The sequence below is a fragment of the Oncorhynchus nerka genome, linkage group LG12 (genome assembly GCF_034236695.1).
Source record: "Oncorhynchus nerka isolate Pitt River linkage group LG12, Oner_Uvic_2.0, whole genome shotgun sequence".
Classification (NCBI taxonomy): Eukaryota; Metazoa; Chordata; class Actinopteri; order Salmoniformes; family Salmonidae; genus Oncorhynchus; species Oncorhynchus nerka.
In genome coordinates this window covers 26,985,632-27,003,995 of record NC_088407.1, presented here as the reverse complement: position 1 = coordinate 27,003,995, position 18,364 = coordinate 26,985,632, and the positions used below count along the sequence as shown (strand labels likewise).

Below are 18,364 nucleotides of genomic sequence, written 5' to 3'. Positions count from 1 at the left end.
AAGGGTTTTTCTTTATTTTTTTACTATTTTCTACATTGTAGAATAATAGTGAAGACATCAAAACTATGAAATAACACACCCGGAATCATGTAGTAACCAAAAAAGTGTTTAAAGAAATCAAAATATATTTTATATTTGAGATTCTTCAAAGTAGCCACCCTTTGCCTTGATGACAACTTTGCACACTCTTGGCATTCTCTCAACCAGCTTCATGAGGAATGCTTATAGTAAAAATAAATAAAACATCTTGAATGAGTAGGTGTGTTAAAGCTTTGGACTGGTACTGTAGATGAACACAACTATCCAGCCAGACTAATGCACAGCTAGAGAGAGAGGCAGGTGGGCATATACTGGAGACAGACAGAAAGGTGAACAGATACTGTAGGTAAAAGAGGACATACATGTATCCCATGATAGGAGGGTTGGCGGAGGCGGCGCAGGTGAAGGTAACTCTGTCCCCCTCTAAGACGGAGCGAGGCTCGATGGACAGTGTCACCGTGGGGAAGTCTGGAAAGAGAGGACACACGGGGTTAATGAGGCACACCGACAACATAAGCAAATAACAGAGAGAAGGAGAGAGTAGGGGGGCAGAGAGGAAAAAGAGAGGACCCCCTCAAGGGTCCTGGGCAGTGATCTAAGTGATGTACTGGTTTTCATTAGGAGCTGTTGTCTGTGAATAACATCAGATATTCAGTCATCACAGTCTGTCATAAAAACTATGTCAAGCTAAGGGGAAGGTTATGAACAAGTCTTCAACAAATTCCTTTGAGGGTGACTTACGGTGTACGTTGAGGGTGATTTACGGTGTACGTTGAGGGTGACTTACGGTGTACGTTGAGGGTGACTTACGGTGTACGTTGAGGGTGACTTACGGTGTACGTTGAGGGTGACTTACGGTGTACGTTGAGGGTGACGGTGGTGCGTTTCCCGGCGGGGATAGCCAGGTTACTGGCCACACAGCTGTAGTTCCTCCCTGTGTCTGTGTCCACTGGGTGGAAGGGCAGGAAGCTGTGGGTCGTCACCCTCTTCCTGTCCGGGAGCACCTCCTGATGGAGAGAGATGGAGGGAGGGAGGGAAAGAAGGAACCAGGATGGGAGGGACAGAAATGGTCAAGAGAGGGGTAGCGATGGACTCAAGAGACGACAGCCAATACAACGATGAGAAAAGGTAGGAGTAACAAAGTCAGTCACTGTGTGTATGGATTTGAGTGTGTGTGTGTGTGTGTGTGCGTGTGTGCGTGCATGTGATATGTACGTGTGTGCGTATGTGTGTGTGTGCATGTGGGTGTTATAATACTATGTGTTTGCATGTGTACACGCTTGTTTCATTGACTCACGGTGGTGCTGACTGCTCCATCTACAGGGATCCCATCTTTCTGCCACTCTATCATGGCAGGGGGCTTGGCCCCGCGGGACACACAGCTCAGGTTATAGTGGTCCCCTGCATTCAGCAGCACCTCAGGGGCCCCGTCTATCACTGGGTCATCTGGGGGGACTGGAGATAGGACAGGGGGGTTAAACACATGCATGTACTGAAATACACACGCATACACACACACAACCACACAAACACACACATAACCACACAAACACACACACAACCACACAAACACACGCACACACACACAACCACACACACATACAAACACACACACACACACACACACCACACGCACAACACACACGCACGCACACACACACAACCACACGCACACACACACACACACATGCAGTTGCTGTATCTTACTGAGGACGGTGAGTTTGGCTCTTCTAGAACGTAGCGCAGCGTCTGGGGCCTGACACTCGTACAGGGAGTCATCAGACAGCTCAGCTGAGATGATCTCCAGGTTATACTGGCCCAGCTCCTGCACCCGCAACACACGGTACCTCGGCCAGGCTGGGGGGAACGGAGAGAGAGTCAGACATAGGGACAGTCAGTGGAGGCTGGTTAAACGATAAATGAGCAGGGCAGGCTCATTTGGAATGTATAGAAGGTAATGATAAACAAAGAACACAACCATGCACATATTCGTATGTATGCGCTCTCTCTCTCCCCCTCCCTTCCCCCCTTCTCTCGCTCTCTCTTCTAGCGCTCACATAGCTCATGTGGTGCTATACATTCTTACCAGCAGGTGGCAGCCGTGCTCTCTTTCACCAGCAAGAGAAAAGAATGCATGCATTATGACAACAACGTTTTATTAGAGGACTCCAAACGGACAGAAATGCTGGTGAAGATTTCATGTCCTTTCTCTTCACAAATAAATTCCATCGGAATCATTCTGTCACAGTAGAATGTACTGTATGTATATCCATATGCTTCAAATGAGCTTACCCTCCCATAACCTTGTGTGTCCTTGTACCTGACATATCATGTGCATCTGTATGTTGTCTATGCATGTATTTGCATGTGAAATGTCGAGAGAGCGAAAGCTTATGAAAGGGAGAGGGAAAGAGATCAAGGCAGCGAGGGAGAGAGGCAGGGAGAGAGAGAGCGAAGGAGCGAGGGAGAGAGGCAGGGTAAGAGAGAGGGAGAGAGGGAGAGAGGCAGGGTGAGAGAGAGCGAAGGAGCGAGGCAGGGTGAGAGAGAGCGAGGGAGAGAGGGAGCATGTGTATGATGGAACCAGTGTTCATTCACATGTTTCTATTTAAAAGCTTTGGCTTGAAGCACTGAACCATTACAGTATCAATATGATTGAAAGAGAGGGAGACAAAGAGAGAGAGAGAAAGAGAAAGAGGGAGAGAGAGAGAGAGAGAGAGAGAGAGAGAAAGAGAGAGAGAGAGAGGGAAAGGAATGGTGAGAGGACAGATGAAGAGGAGCAGCAGAGGAAGGGAGGGAGAGAGAAATGAGAGAGTGTTTGAGGAAAAGCAGAGACAAAGAGAGGGAAGAACAGCGAGTGTGAAGGATAGGAAAAGAGCGGCAGAGGGGGAGAGAGAGAGGGAGGGAGAGAGAATGAAGAATCAGTGAGGGGTTGAACAGAGGCAAAGAGAGAGAGAGAGAGAAAATGGGAGATAGAGGGAGAAAGAGGGAATGAAGCAGGAAGAGAAAGAATGTGAGAAAAGCAACGAGTTTACATTTTTTTGTGTTTTCAACAAGCCTTATTTCTTACAGATAGGGGAGATAGAACATGTGTGTTTGTGATAGAGATAGGTATAGGTATAGAGAAATTGATGGACAGATAGAGAGAGAGCCTGGCATAGAGAAAGAAAGAGAGAGACAAAGAGGGAGAGAGAGAAAGAGAAAGAGAGAGAAAGAGGGGGAGGGTAGAGATAGAAAGAGGGGGAGAGGTGGTAGAGAAAAGGTAAACACCACAACAGCATAGAATGACAGACAGGGCGATATACAGAGAGGCCTTGTAAGCAGGGCGACTAGAAATGATGGGTGTTGGGTGTTGTTGGGTGTTGTCAGGGGGGAGGAGGGGTCTTAGAGTTGTTGTAGTCTCACCCCTGAGGTCCTCTCCGATGCCCAGGGCCAGTCCATCCTTGGTCCACTGCACAATGCCCGAGTAGTTAAACACAACACATGACAGAATCACCCTCTGGCCCAGCACCACCGACTGGTCCGCTGGCTCCTGGGAGAAACGCGCTGTCCACACTGGGGTAGGAGAAGGAGGGAGGGAGGAAGGGAAAGGGGGAGCGAGAGGGAGAGAGATGGGGGGGGGAGAGAGAAGGGTGCATAAGCATCAATACAAACCTATAACATCACATTTTGTTACAAGCCCACAGCTGTGTTGTTGTTAGATTGTTGTTACAGTAGATACATACAGCGTCATTATACACAAACTGAGAATAAACTGTTTAAAGGGGCCATGTAGAGACAGAGAGGTGCATTTCACTCATTGGAGTTTTTGTGGTAAAATTAGTAGCTAGGCCTAAAAGTTCAATTGTTCTCCAGCTACTACGATCTACAATTTCTGATGGTGTGTTTGATATGGTTTCTCGTTCTCCTTCAACTGAAGACAAGGATAACTAGTTGGAGATCGAGGGAGCATTAAGACATCGAGACATAGAAAGATTAGGAAAATAGTGAGAAAAAGATTTCAACAATGGAGAGAGAGAGATAGAGGGGGAATGAGGGAGTGAGACATGAGCTGATTCAGGAGAAGAGAGGTAGATCAAACCCTTACGATTTAACCCATAGAGTCTCAACCCATCTCCCAGTCCCTCATGGCTTCCCTGTCTTAAACCTCTCTTTCTATCTTTGTCTTGCTCTCTCTTTCTTTCTCTTTCTCTCTCTCCATTCCTCCCTACAGTATGAGTCATCTCCCAGGCTTCCTCTCTCCCTCTCTCTAACGTCTAACTACAGTACATGTCATTGTCTCTACTCCACAGGGCTGTTCCAGCTCTACTGAGAGCCACCATAGTTCTTTCTGCAATGTAAACCTGTACTGTATTCATCTGATGAAGTGTTGTGACTGCTTGTCCAATCTGAAAAAAGTTGTGTTCCATGGTACATAATGACATGCGCTGTAATTAAACTGCTCATCAAGACCGCTAAACAATGAGAGACTGACAATCCAAGTCAGATTTATGTCGAGGAGTCTTTTGGTTGTGCTGTTGTGTTTCTGTTGTCCGTCTCTCTCTCCTTCTCCCTCTGAATGTACTGTATACATACAGTGTAATGTACTGTTTTCTTGACTGGACTGGTAAACAATGAAAGAATGGCAATCGAATTGCATTTCTGTCTCACTTATCTGTGATGTTTCTCCCCTCCCTCTGTCTCGCTCTCTCTGAATGTGTATCGTTTTTATTTTAACGTATGCATGAAATAACACATATGAAATCATGAAGTTACCAAAAAAAGTGTTAAACAAATCAAAGTATATTTTAGATGTTAGATTCTTCAAAGTAGCCACCCTTTGCCTTGATGACAGATTTGCACACTCTTGGCATTCTCTCAACCAGCTTCACCTGGAATGCTTTTCCAACAGCACTCCATCAATCTCGTTCTTGGTCAAATAGCCCATACACAGCCTGGAGGTGTGTTGGGTCATTGTTATGTTGAAAAACAAATGATAGTCCCACTAAGTGCAAACCAGATGGGATGGCATATCGCAGGCAGAATGCTGTGGTAGCCATGCTGGTTAAATGTGCCTTGAATTCTAAATAAATCACTGACAGTATCACCAGCAAAGCACCCCCACATCATCACACCTCCTCCTCCATGCTTCACGGTGGGAACGACACATGAAGAGATCATCCGTTCACCTACTCTGCGTCTCACAAAGACACGGCAGTTGGAACCACAAATCTCAAATTTGGACTCATCAGATTTAATGGCCATTGCGCGTATTTCTAGGCCCAAGCAAGTCTTTTCTTCTTATTGGTGTCCTTTAGTAGTGTTTTTTTGGCAGCAATTCAACCACGAAGGCCTGATTCACACAGTCTCCTCTGAACAGTTGATGTTGAGATGTGTCTGTTACTTGAACTCTGTGAATCATTTATTTGGGCTGCAATTTCGGAGGCTGGTAACTCTAATGAACTTATCCTCTGCAGCAGAGGTAACTCTTGGTCTTCCTTTCCTGTGGCGGTCCTCATGAGAGCCAGTTTCATCATAGCGCTTGATGGGTTTTGCGACTGCACTTCAGTTCTCGAAATGTTCCGCATTGACTGACCTTCATGTCTTAAAGTAGTGATGGACTGTCGTTTCTCTTTGCTTATTTGAGCTGTTCTTGCCATAATATGGACTTGGTCTTTTACCAAATAAGGCTATCTTCTGTATGCCACCCTGAACTTGTCACAACACTGATTGGCTCAAACGCATTAAGATGGAAATAAATTCCACAAATGAACTTTTAACAAGGCACACCTGTTAATTGAAATGCATTCCAGGTGACTACCTCATGAACAAGGACGCAAACTGCTGACCCTTTTTTGTTGTTGCACTGAAACATGCAAAACATCCCTGCTAGTGGGAAATGCAGGTTTTAACTCATTAAACAACAAAGAATATGATCTACATGATCCGTCTCTGTGTGTAAAATAACAATTTAAACCTAACTCACAGCTACAAAATGTAAAGAAAGCAATCCAATGTTATTTGCTGCCTAGACTTTACAGCAAATGACACTCAAGTTTTGAGAAAAAACACTATCCACTAATATTGCAGTTAGCCATGACAGCCTTTATAATAGAACGCTTGTGACCACACACATCTACATATTGCAGTTAGCCATGACAGCCTTTATAATAGAACGCTTGTGACCACACACATCTACATATTGCAGTTAGCCATGACAGCCTTTATAATAGAACGCTTGTGACCACACACATCTACATATTGCAGTTAGCCATGACAGCCTTTATAATAGAACGCTTGTGACCACACACATCTACATATTGCAGTTAGCCATGACAGCCTTTATAATAGAACGCTTGTGACCACACACATCTACATATTGCAGTTAGCCATGACAGCCTTTATAATAGAATGCTTGTGACCACACACATCTAAATATTGCACTTGGGAAAAACACATCTTAAAGTAGAAATAGAATGAAACAAACAGGCATTCTATTTTTGCTCTATTATAGTGGCCACTACAGCAGACATCGATCAAGTGCACAAGGCTACATGTGTGCAAAAATAACGTTCACTGAGTAAAAAAATATATAATCTCCCCTCACTCACTCACCCACATGTGTTACTGTCAAGTTCAACACAACAAAAACAATATATTTGGGCTGCACTGCACATTATTACATTGAACACTGTCTTCCTTGTGGACATCTGTTCTACAATGTGCCAGCAAAAGTGAGAAAGAGGGAAAGTGTGTGGTGTTCCTTTCACCTCTATAGTGGCATCCAGTTTAAGCCAGGCTCAGCTCCAGATACACTTGTTTAACAAACAACACCTCATGTACACCTACTTCTCTCATACTGAAAATTAATCACATACTGTAGAGGGAAAACATTAGTTAACAGGTTTGTTAACAGGTTAGTTTGTTAGTTAGTCAACATTTCACACGGATTGCCAGGGTACAGTAATCAACTAACGCATTATAACTTGAGGAACGGTAAGGAGTTGTATACCAGTTAATACTATAGTGAATTGGTTACGTTACTAATGTTAGCTGTCTGACTTAGTTAGCAAGCTAATTTTCACACCATAAACTCAATTATTTGATCAGATAAGTTGGCTAATATTCCTCGACATTTCTCTGACTAGCTACAGAGAATTCGATCCAGCTAGCAAGATACTTAACAATGTCAATACTTGTTCCACCACACTTTCTGCCTCACCTCAAACTTTCCAAATGCTAGTAGTTTTTTTGGTTACAGCTCATGAAGTACGTTTCATCACCTTCTCACCCCTTGTCTCCGTGGTCAGGCTTCTCAACTAACGTTACCGTTTCGTTATCGTTCAGTGGACGCGCTGCTGTAACTGACAAGCTGCCTTTCCAGAGCACTCGCTGATGCTGTAACTAGTAAGTTGGTTGTCTCTTCTCTCTTCAGCTGCATTCTGTTGTTACGTGAATGATTGGCTGAGCCTTGGATACAGCCAGTATTGCTCCAAACGCGCATCACCCGTTTGCTTACAGCCAGTAGAGATTCAAACTTTTCTCATCGGATCAACACAAATCACGTAGGTCACCTACTTTGGATTCAAAACGGCGAATTTCACCGAAAGGTGACTAGTTTGCATTCCTGCATGAAGCTGGTTGAGAGAATGCCAAGAGTGGGCAAAGCTGTATTCAAGGCAAAGGGTGGCTACTTTGAAGAATCTCAAATATAAAATATTTGGATTTGTTTAACACTTTTTTGGTTACTACATGATTCTGTGTGTGTTATTTCATAGTTTTGATGTCTTCACTTCAATAGAAAATAGTAAAAATAAAGAAGATGGAATGAGTAGGTGTGTCCAAACTTTTGACTGGTACTGTAAATACACTACCGTTCAAAAGTTTGGGGTCACTTAGAAATGTCCTTGTTTTCGAAAGAAAAGGTTATTTTTTTTGTCCAGTAAAATAACATCTCAAATTGATCAGAAATACAGTGTAGACATTGTTAATGTTGAAAATGACTATTGTAGCTGGAAATGGAAGATTTTTTATAGAAAGAGGAGTGGGAGGCCCGTTGAGGTCTTGTGAGGCGTCTGTTTCTCAAATTAGACACTCTAATGTACTTGTCCTCTTGCTCAGTTGTGCACCGGGGCCTCCCACTCCTCTTTCTATTCTGGTTAGAGCCAGTTTGCACTGTTCTGTGAAGGGAGTAGTACACAGCGTCGTACGAGATCTTCAGTTTATGGCAATTTCTCGCATGGAATAGCCTTCATTACTCAGAATGATGGTCCTCCGTACGCCTATGGAGGCAGTTTCCAGCTTCAATAGTCATTTACAACATTAACTATGTCTACACTGTATTTCTGAACAATTCAATGTTATTTTAATGGACAAAAATGTGTTTTTCTTTCAAAAACAAGGACATTTCTAAGTGACCCCAAACTTTTGAACAGTAGTGTCCATATATACAGTTGAAGTCGGAAGTTTATATACACCTTAGCCAACTACATTTAAACTCAGTTTTTCTCAATTCCTGACATTTAGTCCTAGTAAAAATTCCTTGTCTTAGGTCACTTAGGATCACCACTTTATTTTAAGAATGTGAAATGTCAGAATAATAGCAGAGAGATGTAACGACCATTGGTGGAAGAAGGTGAGGACCAAGATGCAGCGTGGTAAGTGTTCATCATTATTTTAATAAACTGAACACTAAATACAACAAGGAACAAAATAAACAACCGAAACAGCTCCGTCAGGTGTAAAACACCCTAAAAAGAAAATACCTACCCACAAAACCCATGTGGGCAAGAGCTACCTAAGTATGGTTCTCAATCAGAGACAACGACAGACAGCTGTCCCTGATTGAGAACCATACCCGGGCCAAAAACAAAGAAATACAAAAACATAGAAAAAAGACATAGAATGCCCACATAGAATGCCCACCCTAGTCACGTGACAAGAGAATTATTTATTTCAGCTTTTATTTCTTTCATCACATTCCCAGTGCGTCAGAAGCTTAAATACACTCAATTAGTATTTGGCAGAATTGCCTTTAAATTATTTAACTTGGGTCAAATGTTACGGGTTGCCTTCCACAAGCTTCCCACAATAACTTGGGTGAATTTTGGCCCATTCCTCCTGACAGAGCTGGTGTAACTGAGTCAGGTTTGTAGTCCTCCTTGCTCACACACGCTTTTTCAGTTCTGCCCACAAATTTTCTATAGGATTGAAGTCAGGGCTTTGTGATGGTCACTCCAATACATTGACTTTGTTGTCCTTAAGCCATTTTGCCACAACTTTGGAAGTATGCTTGGGGTCATTGTCCATTTGGAAGACCCATTTGCGACCAAGCTTTAACTGATGTCTTGAGACGTTGCTTCAATATATCCACATAATTTTCTTTCCTCATGATGCCATCTATTTTGTGAAGTGCACCAGTCCCTCCTGCAGCAAAGCACCCCCACAACATGATGCTGCCAACCCACGTGCTTCACGGTTGGGATGGTGTTTTTCGGCTTGCAAGCCTCCCCCTTTTTCATCCAAACATAACGATGGTCATTATGGCCAAACAGTTTTATTTTGTTTCATCAGACCAGAGGACATTTCTCCAAAAAGTACGACCTTTGTCCCCATGTGCAGTTGCAAACCGTAGTCTGGCTTTTTTATGGCGGTTTTGGAGCAGTGGCTTCTTCCTTGCTGAGCGGCCTTTTAGGTTATGTTGATATAGGACTCGTTTTACTGTGGATATAGATAGTTTCCTCCAGCATCTTCACAAGGTCCTTTGCTGTTGTTCTGTTTGCACTTTTCACACCAAAGTATGTTCATCTCTAGGAGACAGAACGCGTCTCCTTCCTGAGCGGTATGAAAGGCTGCGTGATCCCATGGTGTTTATACTTGCGTACTATCGTTTGTACATATGAACGTAGTACCTTCAGGCGTTTGGAAATTGCTCCCAAGGATGAACCAGATGTTTGGAGGTCTACATTTTTTCCCGAGGTCTTTTTCTGAGGCACTGAGTTTGAAGGTAGGCCTTGAAATACACCCACAGGAATACCTCCAATTAACTCAAATTATGTCAATTAGCCTATGAGAAGCTTCTAAAGCCATGACATCATTTTCTGGAATTTTCCAAGCTCTTTAAAGGCACAGTCAACTTAATGTATGTAAACTTCTGACCCACTGGAATTGTGACACAGTGAATTATAAGTGAAATAATCTGTCTGTAAACAATTATTGGGAAAACGACTTGTGTCATGCAGTAAGTTGATGTCCTAAACAACTTGCCAAAACTATAGTTTGTTATCAAGAAATGTGTGGAGTGGTTGAAAACTAGTTTTAATGACTCCAACCTAAGTGTATGTAAACTTCTGACTTCAACTGTACATACATATATACTGTTGTATTAGCCATGTTTTCATACTGCTTTCTTGATAAACAATGAAAAAATGACACATTGTTTCTCTCTCTCTCTCACTGTCTTTCTGAATGTACTGTATACTATACATACATAATATATGTATATACTATATGTTCTTTACCCATACTGATTTCTATTTCTGTGGTCCTCCTCCTCCTCCTCCTCCTCTTCTGGTTGGAGGGGGTTTAGAGCCACACTGTCACAACCAATTTATCACATTAAATATCAGTCCTCTAGCACTTTCACTCTCTCTCCCCAGTTCCCCCTCTCTCTTGCTCTCTGAACCCTCCAGCGTTCCTCTGTAGGTCCTCATCTCTCTCACTTTCTTAACAACTGGCATATGCCTGCTCATCCCTCCATGACCCCAAGTCTGTCTCTCTAACTCCCTCCAAGTTTCTTTCTTTCTATCTCTCCCTTTCTCATGTGGGCATACTGTACCCCCTCCAAACCTGATTGAATGTGTGCGATTCGAGGAGGTAGCCTACAGTATGCCTGATATCATGAAAAACACAGTCGTGTAAAAAATGTCCCGGACAATAATAGCAATGGCTTCTGACAGAAGCAGAACATAAACGATTCCAAAGAGAAAGAACAAATATCATGTTCATACAAACAACGTGCATTTGTATGTCTAGCATAGGCCTACTACATGTAAATCACAGACGAAAATAGAAAAGAGCAGTGGTCCTAGACTTGAACCCTGTGGCACACCACATTAAAGAAAAGGCTGCTTCGAAAGTGACAATATCAATGTGATCCACCATTAGTCCAAATGAAAGCCATGGAATGACTACGAAAACCTCTAAATTAGGCTCTTATCCAGTCAGATCAAATCAACGTAGCTCGCTAGAAATACTATCTGATCTGTTAACCTCCTCTGTCCACTGTGTATAAGGCTAGAACTAAGGACAAGGCATCACTCCCTCTACCTTAAACACCACTGGACAAGGTATTCCCTTCACTGTCATCCAAGGAACCACAAACAAGGTCCACACTGGGACTATGGGGAGGCTATTTCAATAGCTTGACAATGAGAGCACACAATACCTTCCCAGGTAATGCTAGGCCTACATTAGGGGCAAACTGAAAATATGGTCCATATCATACCATAAACCATATCAATATGTTATATGCTCTGTGTATGGCCATACTACTTACTCATATAATTATTCAATGTGTGTGTGTCTGAGTAGGAGACAATGAGAAAAAAAAGCTATAGAAAGAGAGCAGAGAGAGAGGTAGATAGGAAGAAAGAAAAGACAGAAGAGAGAGAGAGAGAGAGAGAGAGAGAGGGGTAGATCGGAAGATAGGAAGAAAGAAAAGACAGAAGAGAGAGAGAGAGAGAGAGAGGGGTAGATCGGAAGATAGGAAGAAAGAAAATACAGAAGAGAGAGAGAGTGAGAGAGAGAGAGAGAGAGAGAGAGAGAGAGAGAGAGAGCGAGAGAGAGAGAGAGAGAGAGCGAGAGAGAGAGAGAGAGAGAGAGAGAGAGAGGTAGATAGGAAGAAAGAAAAGACAGGAGAGAGAGAGAGAGAGAGAGAGAGAGAGAGAGGTAGATAGGAAGAAAGAAAAGACAGGAGAGAGAGAGAGCTCTTGAATTCTTCCATTATGTGGGTTATGCTGCAGTGACAAATTTAGAGTGTCCTGATTTCCTTGAGTCAGTGATCCCCAGATACCATCGAGAGACTCCGAGTACCCTGACCGCACAAAGACATGGTCACAAAGAACCCTGAACGCACACACACACACAGTTTCACACACACACACGCACGCACGCACACACACACACGGAGCCCTTATGAAACAGACACATGCACACACGAGCGCACACACAACCAAACCTCTGCCACACCTCTGACCAGTGACCACATAAAAATAGCATACCCTGTCAACACACACACATAAACACACACGTCAAACCAAACATCGACCACATTGACTGTCTATCTATAACATGCGGTCGAATAGACACATCATGGTCACCAAACCCTATCCACACAGACGCAACGACAAGCCAAGCCCTGCTGTCAACAAAGCCACATTGACACACCACAGCCTGAGCACACAGTGAAATGGTACGAAGAGCTGCAATTAACACCTCTTGTGCCTGACAATCCCTTAATCTGAACAACAACACAACATGTTACAGACTTGCCCTATTAGCTGTGTGTGAAATATTGTGTGAAAACTATTCCAGCCACCCTGCTAAGAGGAATGCCATCAGGACAGATAACATTCGTCTTTAATTGCTAGAGAGGATGCCCTCGGATATCTCACCACATATATGTCATGACGTTTTACTGTCTCCCGAGCCACAAAAGGCTACAGTATGATGTCATGACGTCAGGGCTTTGTCTGATGTGCCTGAATGAATTGAGTGCATTTTATTAATCCTTTTAAAGCAAGAATGCTTGATAAAATGCTATTTGTATGGATTTGTTAATCAATCTAATTATCTCTATCTGTCTATTTATCTCTTTATTGCTCCCTATCTATCTATCTCTCTCTCTCTCCCTCTCTCAGTCCTTCTACCTTTCTCTCCCTCTTTCCACTCTAGCCAATCCTGCTCTGTCGTTGGATCACAGACATCACCATAGCAACAGCTGACGTCTAAAGTAACTGCCCCCCAAAAAGTTTTTGTGTGTAAGTGTGTGTGCATGCATGTGTGTATGTCTGTGTGTGTCTGACGAAACCCTCCCTTGTGTCTGATACACCCATTTTCTGCAAACCATTAATCATGACCTCATCCCTCCACCTATCCAATTAATTGTCCAGCCCGCTTTTGTCTCTTTCTCTCTTTGTTTCTCTTTCTCTCTCTCTATTCCCCTTCAGCTCATATTATCCCAGTTCACTATGTTAACCATTCAATATGGAATACGTTTCTCCTATATGTGGACAGCAGTTGGTGATATTTAAAATGCAGAACAAGCAAAGAGGTGGAAGCGTGACAAAACTGTGATGAAGATGAGGATGAGGGTGAGGATGATTATAGTTTTGAGGATAAGGGCACATTGAAATAGTTAGGAGTGCAACTGTCGCTGCCTGACAATAACCACATGGAGAAATGGCAGACTAGACGGGGCATAACCTATAGCAATGGTAATACTGCTATATGGCTATAAGGATAGAGGGAGAGAAAGGATAGAGGGAGAGAAAGGATAGAGATAAAGGATAGAGGGAGAGAAAGGATAGAGGGAGAGAAAGGATAGAGGAAGAGAAAGGATAGATGAATGGAAGGATAGAGGGAGAGAAAGGATAGAGGGAGAGGATAGAGAAATGAAAGGATAAGGGAGAGAAAGGATAGAGATAAAGAATAGAGGGAGAGAAAGTTTAGAGGGAGAGAAAGGATAGAGGAATGAAAGGATAGAGGGAGAGAAAGGAAAGAGATAAAGAATAGAGGGAGAGAAAGGATAGAGAGAAAGAATAGAGGGAGAGAAAGGATAGAGGGAGAAAAAGTATAGAGGGAGAGAAAGGATAGAGATAAAGGATAGAGGGAGAGAAAGGAGAGAGGAATGAAAGGATAGAGGGAGAGAAAGGATAGAGAGAGAGAAAGGATAGAGAGAGAGAGAGAGAACGGATAGAGATAAAGGATAGAGGGAGAGAAAGTTTAGAGGGAAAGAAAGTTTAGAGGGAGAGAAAGGATAGAGAGAGAAATTATAGAAGGAGGGAGAAGAGGGAGAAGGATAGAGATAAAGGATAGAGGGAGAGAAAGGATAGAGAGAGAAAGAATAGAGGGAGATAAAGGATAGAGATAAAGTATAGAGGGAGAGAAAGGATAGAGATAAAGAATAGAGGGAGAGAAATTATAGAGATAAAGGATAGAGGGAGAGAAAGAGATAAAGGATAGAGAGAGAGAAAGGATAGAGGGAGAAAAATGATAGAGGGAGAGAAAGGATAGAGAGAGAAAGGATAGAGGGAGAAAGGATAGAGGGAGAGAAATGATAGAGGGAGAGAAAAGATAGAGAGAGAAAGGATAGAGGGAGAAAAAGGATAGAGAGAGAAAGGATAGAGGGAGAGAAAGGATAGAGATAAAGTATAGAGGGAGAGAAAGGATAGAGATAAAGAATAGAGGGAGAGAAATGATAGAGATAAAGGATAGAGGGAGAGAAAGAGATAAAGGATAGAGAGAGAGAAAGGATAGAGGGAGAAAAATGATAGAGGGAGAGAAAGGATAGAGGGAGAAAGGATAGAGGGAGAGAAAGGATAGAGGGAGAGAAAAGATAGAGAGAGAAAGGATAGAGGGAAAGGATAGAGGGAGAAAAATGATAGAGGGAGAGAAAGGATAGAGGGAGAAAGGATAGAGGGAGAGAAAGGATAGAGGGAGAGAAAAGATAGAGAGAGAAAGGATAGAGGCAGAAAAAGGATAGAGAAAAAGGATAGAGGGAGAGAAAGGATAGGGGGAGAGAAAGGATAGAGAGAGAAAGGATAGAGGGAGAAAAAGGATAGAGAGAGAGAAAGGATAGAGGGAGTGAAAGGATAGAGAGAGAAAGGGTAGAGGGAGAAAAGGGATAGAGAGAGAGAAAGGATAGAGGGAGTGAAAGGATATAGAGAGAGAAAGGATAGAGGGAGAGAAAGGATAGAGAGAGAAAGGATAGAGGGAGAAAAAGGATAGAGAGAGAGAGAGAAAGGATAGAGGGAGTGAAAGAGGGACCATGCTGCCATCATGTTAGTCAATACACAAAGGTGACTGGCCTGAGGTGGAGAAAGAACAGGGGGAAGAAAAGGAGAAAGAGAAAGAGGCATTGTGTTCATTTTTCCCTTCTGTCTCATCTTACCTCTTTATCCTCCCCTTTATCACTCGTAGACCCCTCTCTTTCCCTGTCCCTTTGTCACCATGTACCCCCGGTTCCTTTCCGTTCTCTTGCTTTCTTTCCTTTGTCTGTCCAGTGGCACATACTCAGAAATAATCATGCCTTCCCTCCCTCAGTCTATCTCTCCATCTCTTTACATTTACCCTCTCTACCTCTCCACCACTCCTCCTATCTTATTTATTTCCCTTGTTCCCTCTCTTTATTCCTCGCTCCCTCTATCCATGCAGACCCTGGTAAAATGGTTGCCATAGAAACAGATTTATTTGGAAATGGAGGGAAGATAATTATTTCCTCTCTCTCCATTTGTCGCTCTGTGTGTATGTGTGTTTTTTCTCTCTGTCCTCTTCTCTGGGGCTAATCACCCATATTTCACATCTCAAGTGCTTTATTTGTATTGAACCACCATTACAGACATTGTTACCATGGCTACAGCCAGTGAGGACCACTGACACAATGATAGACACAGTGGCCATGGCAACACCTTGTGATCAGTGTAGGGTAATATGGTAATTCATGTTCAAAGTGTCTGACACGTTACGGGACCAGAGGAATATGCCTGGGTTTTTCACAACCCTTCTCCTTAAAATAAGCCAGCCTCGGCCCTCCATTGTGAAACGAGCATGTGAATGAGTGACAAAAGAATACTTGAGGGTAACCAAGGGTGACTAGCACGGACTACCAATGACAGCTTCCAACCCCGATCAAGGGCTACGCGATCCACAAATATCCAAGTGGTTGTTTTATACTAAGCCAGATCCTTGTTCTAGAATATTGTCATTCAAAATCTGAATTAGGTAGCAAAATCAATACTGTTATGAATCAATATTTCACCACAGTGGTTTCCAAACTATGTTTTGTTGTGGCCTACCCTATGACCCACCACATAAACAAACAATATGCTGTATCCAGCCAGACCTCAGTCTATCACCGCGAACCGCCCATACCTTGACCTACCCAACTTAAGGGAAACACTGATTTAACTATTCAAATAGCCGAGGTTCTATGTTCAGTGCTTTCCATAACTCATGCTCTTCAAGGTCTACTTTAATTCAATCCAGTTCAATCTAATTGTATTAGTATGTCGCTTCTTACAATGTCATCCGTCACAAACAATCTAATAAAAGCTGGGGCCTTGACCCCTGGAGTGATGTTAGGTTACATATTCATGGGCCAGGCCACACACCCCTGGATCACTAACATCTGCAGGCTGTCGAGGAGGAGGTGTACGGCTATAGCAACACACTATGTAAGGGGCTTAATAGCAAAGTGCCAACCTACAGGTGTGTATCATTGCAAAATTGAAGGAATTCTCAATTGAAAGTCTACTGTAAACTCAATAGTTTAACAGTTACTAGTGAAATGTTTACATGTCAACGAGCGCCTGTATGGAATTTATGTGGATAAGCTGTATGTAACCATATCCTTCTCCCCCCTAAAACATTATCTGGTTATCCTGACTATTTCCCCGCAGGCTAAATGGCTGTACGGATAGCAGTGTAGACCAGCCAATAAGCTTATTAGTTAGTTGGCTAGCTGTAATGTTGTTATTGTAGAGAGGGAGAGAGAGATGGATGGAGCGACACAAATCTCCCTCCCCTTCTCGAGGAGAAACTCAGCGAGGGAGAAATGAAATGACATCATCACCCGTCGGCCACATTCCTACAGGGGGAGGAGGGAGGGATAGAGGGATGGAGGGAAGGAGGGAGGGGGATTGGGGGACAGTGGGCGAAGAGGGGGAAGGGGAAATGTCTAAAACTTTTTAGGAGAAAAACACGACCCACAACAAGCATTGAATCCCTCTCGTGTGTGTGTGTGTGTGTGTCTCTCTCTCTCTCTGTGTGTGTGTCTTCAGTACAGGGTTTCTGTACTCTTCCTTCATCATGTGCTCCCTCTTTTAATTCATGTGCTTCTTCTGACCCCTCCCCCTCTCCTTTCCTCTCCTCTCCACTGACTAAAGGAATGTGAGAACCACATCTGGAACTTATTAGAGAGAGAGAGGGAGAGAGAGAGAGAGAGAGAGAGAGAGAGAGAGAGAGAGAGAGAAAAAGAAAGAAAGAATGAGAGAAAAAGGCTGAGGGGTAAATGGAAATAGAGGGAGAGGGGAAAATATTTTTTAAAGTATGAAGGGACAGATAGAAAGACAGAGAAGGGAATCGAGCTTAGCTAGCAGAAAGAAGGAAAAGGAGAAATGGAAGGACGGAGAGCAGGGAGACAGAAAAATGGAGGGAGGGAGAAAAATGAAGAGGGAGAAGGCGAGAAGTTTCAAAAGCGATTAATGCCAATTAAATCTAGTCTAAGCCAAGGCATGTGCAGAGGCATCTTCCAAGGACCCAGAGCTCAGGGAAGGAGGGAGAGGCCTCAGATGTGGGTTAAAGAATTCTGATCGGAGCATAGCCCTTTGAACTCGCTCTTCCATATTCTCTGTGAATGAGGTGTGTGTGTGTGTGTGTGGGGGGGGGGGGGGGTGGATGTGGGCTAGCTGTCCCCACAGAGGAGCCAGTCAGGCTTGAGTAATCGTCCCTTTCTCTCCCCCTGGTCCACCCCTCCTCTCTCTCTCGCTCGCGCTTTCTTTCTTTTCATCCCCCCATCCCCCACTACAGCCACCCACCAAAAAACTATAATCGGTCTTGTTCTGGCCCCCTCGACTTTACCCACCTGCCCACCAGACCACCCCCACTACCAGTGACCCCCTCCCCCCACGCCCCAACCACAACTTTTTGTCACCCTTCCCCCACCCCCAAAATATGCTCGGGCATAATGTAGACACAGTTTGAAAACATGGCAAAGAGGCTGAGTCATAAGTGATAAACTTGGCTCTTTCTCTCTCATTCTCTTTCTGTTTCTATCACTTTCTTTCTCTCTTGCTCTGTCTCGCTTTGTGGAAACAGAGAACACATTAGGAGAATGTTTTCGGAACTCCATTTGTTCGCCAAGTTTAAACAGATGATAAATGTAGCAGAGGCTTTAACTCGTACTGCTATATGACTTTGAATTATCATAACCGAATGGCTGGCTGTAATGTTGAGCTACATAATGCGTAATATAATTTGTTACAGTGTTTTAGATCAGTTTATATATTAGTATGAAGTGGACAATGAGCCTCATCTAATTTGTAGCTTTTGTTTTTTTCTAGAACAAACA

General features: G+C 43.4%; 1 pseudogene; it reads right to left on the bottom strand.

The window, feature by feature from the left end:
* The window catches only part of LOC115138038 (kin of IRRE-like protein 1), a 40,295-nt pseudogene that overhangs the window by 8,954 nt on the left and 12,977 nt on the right, over positions 1-18,364 (bottom strand).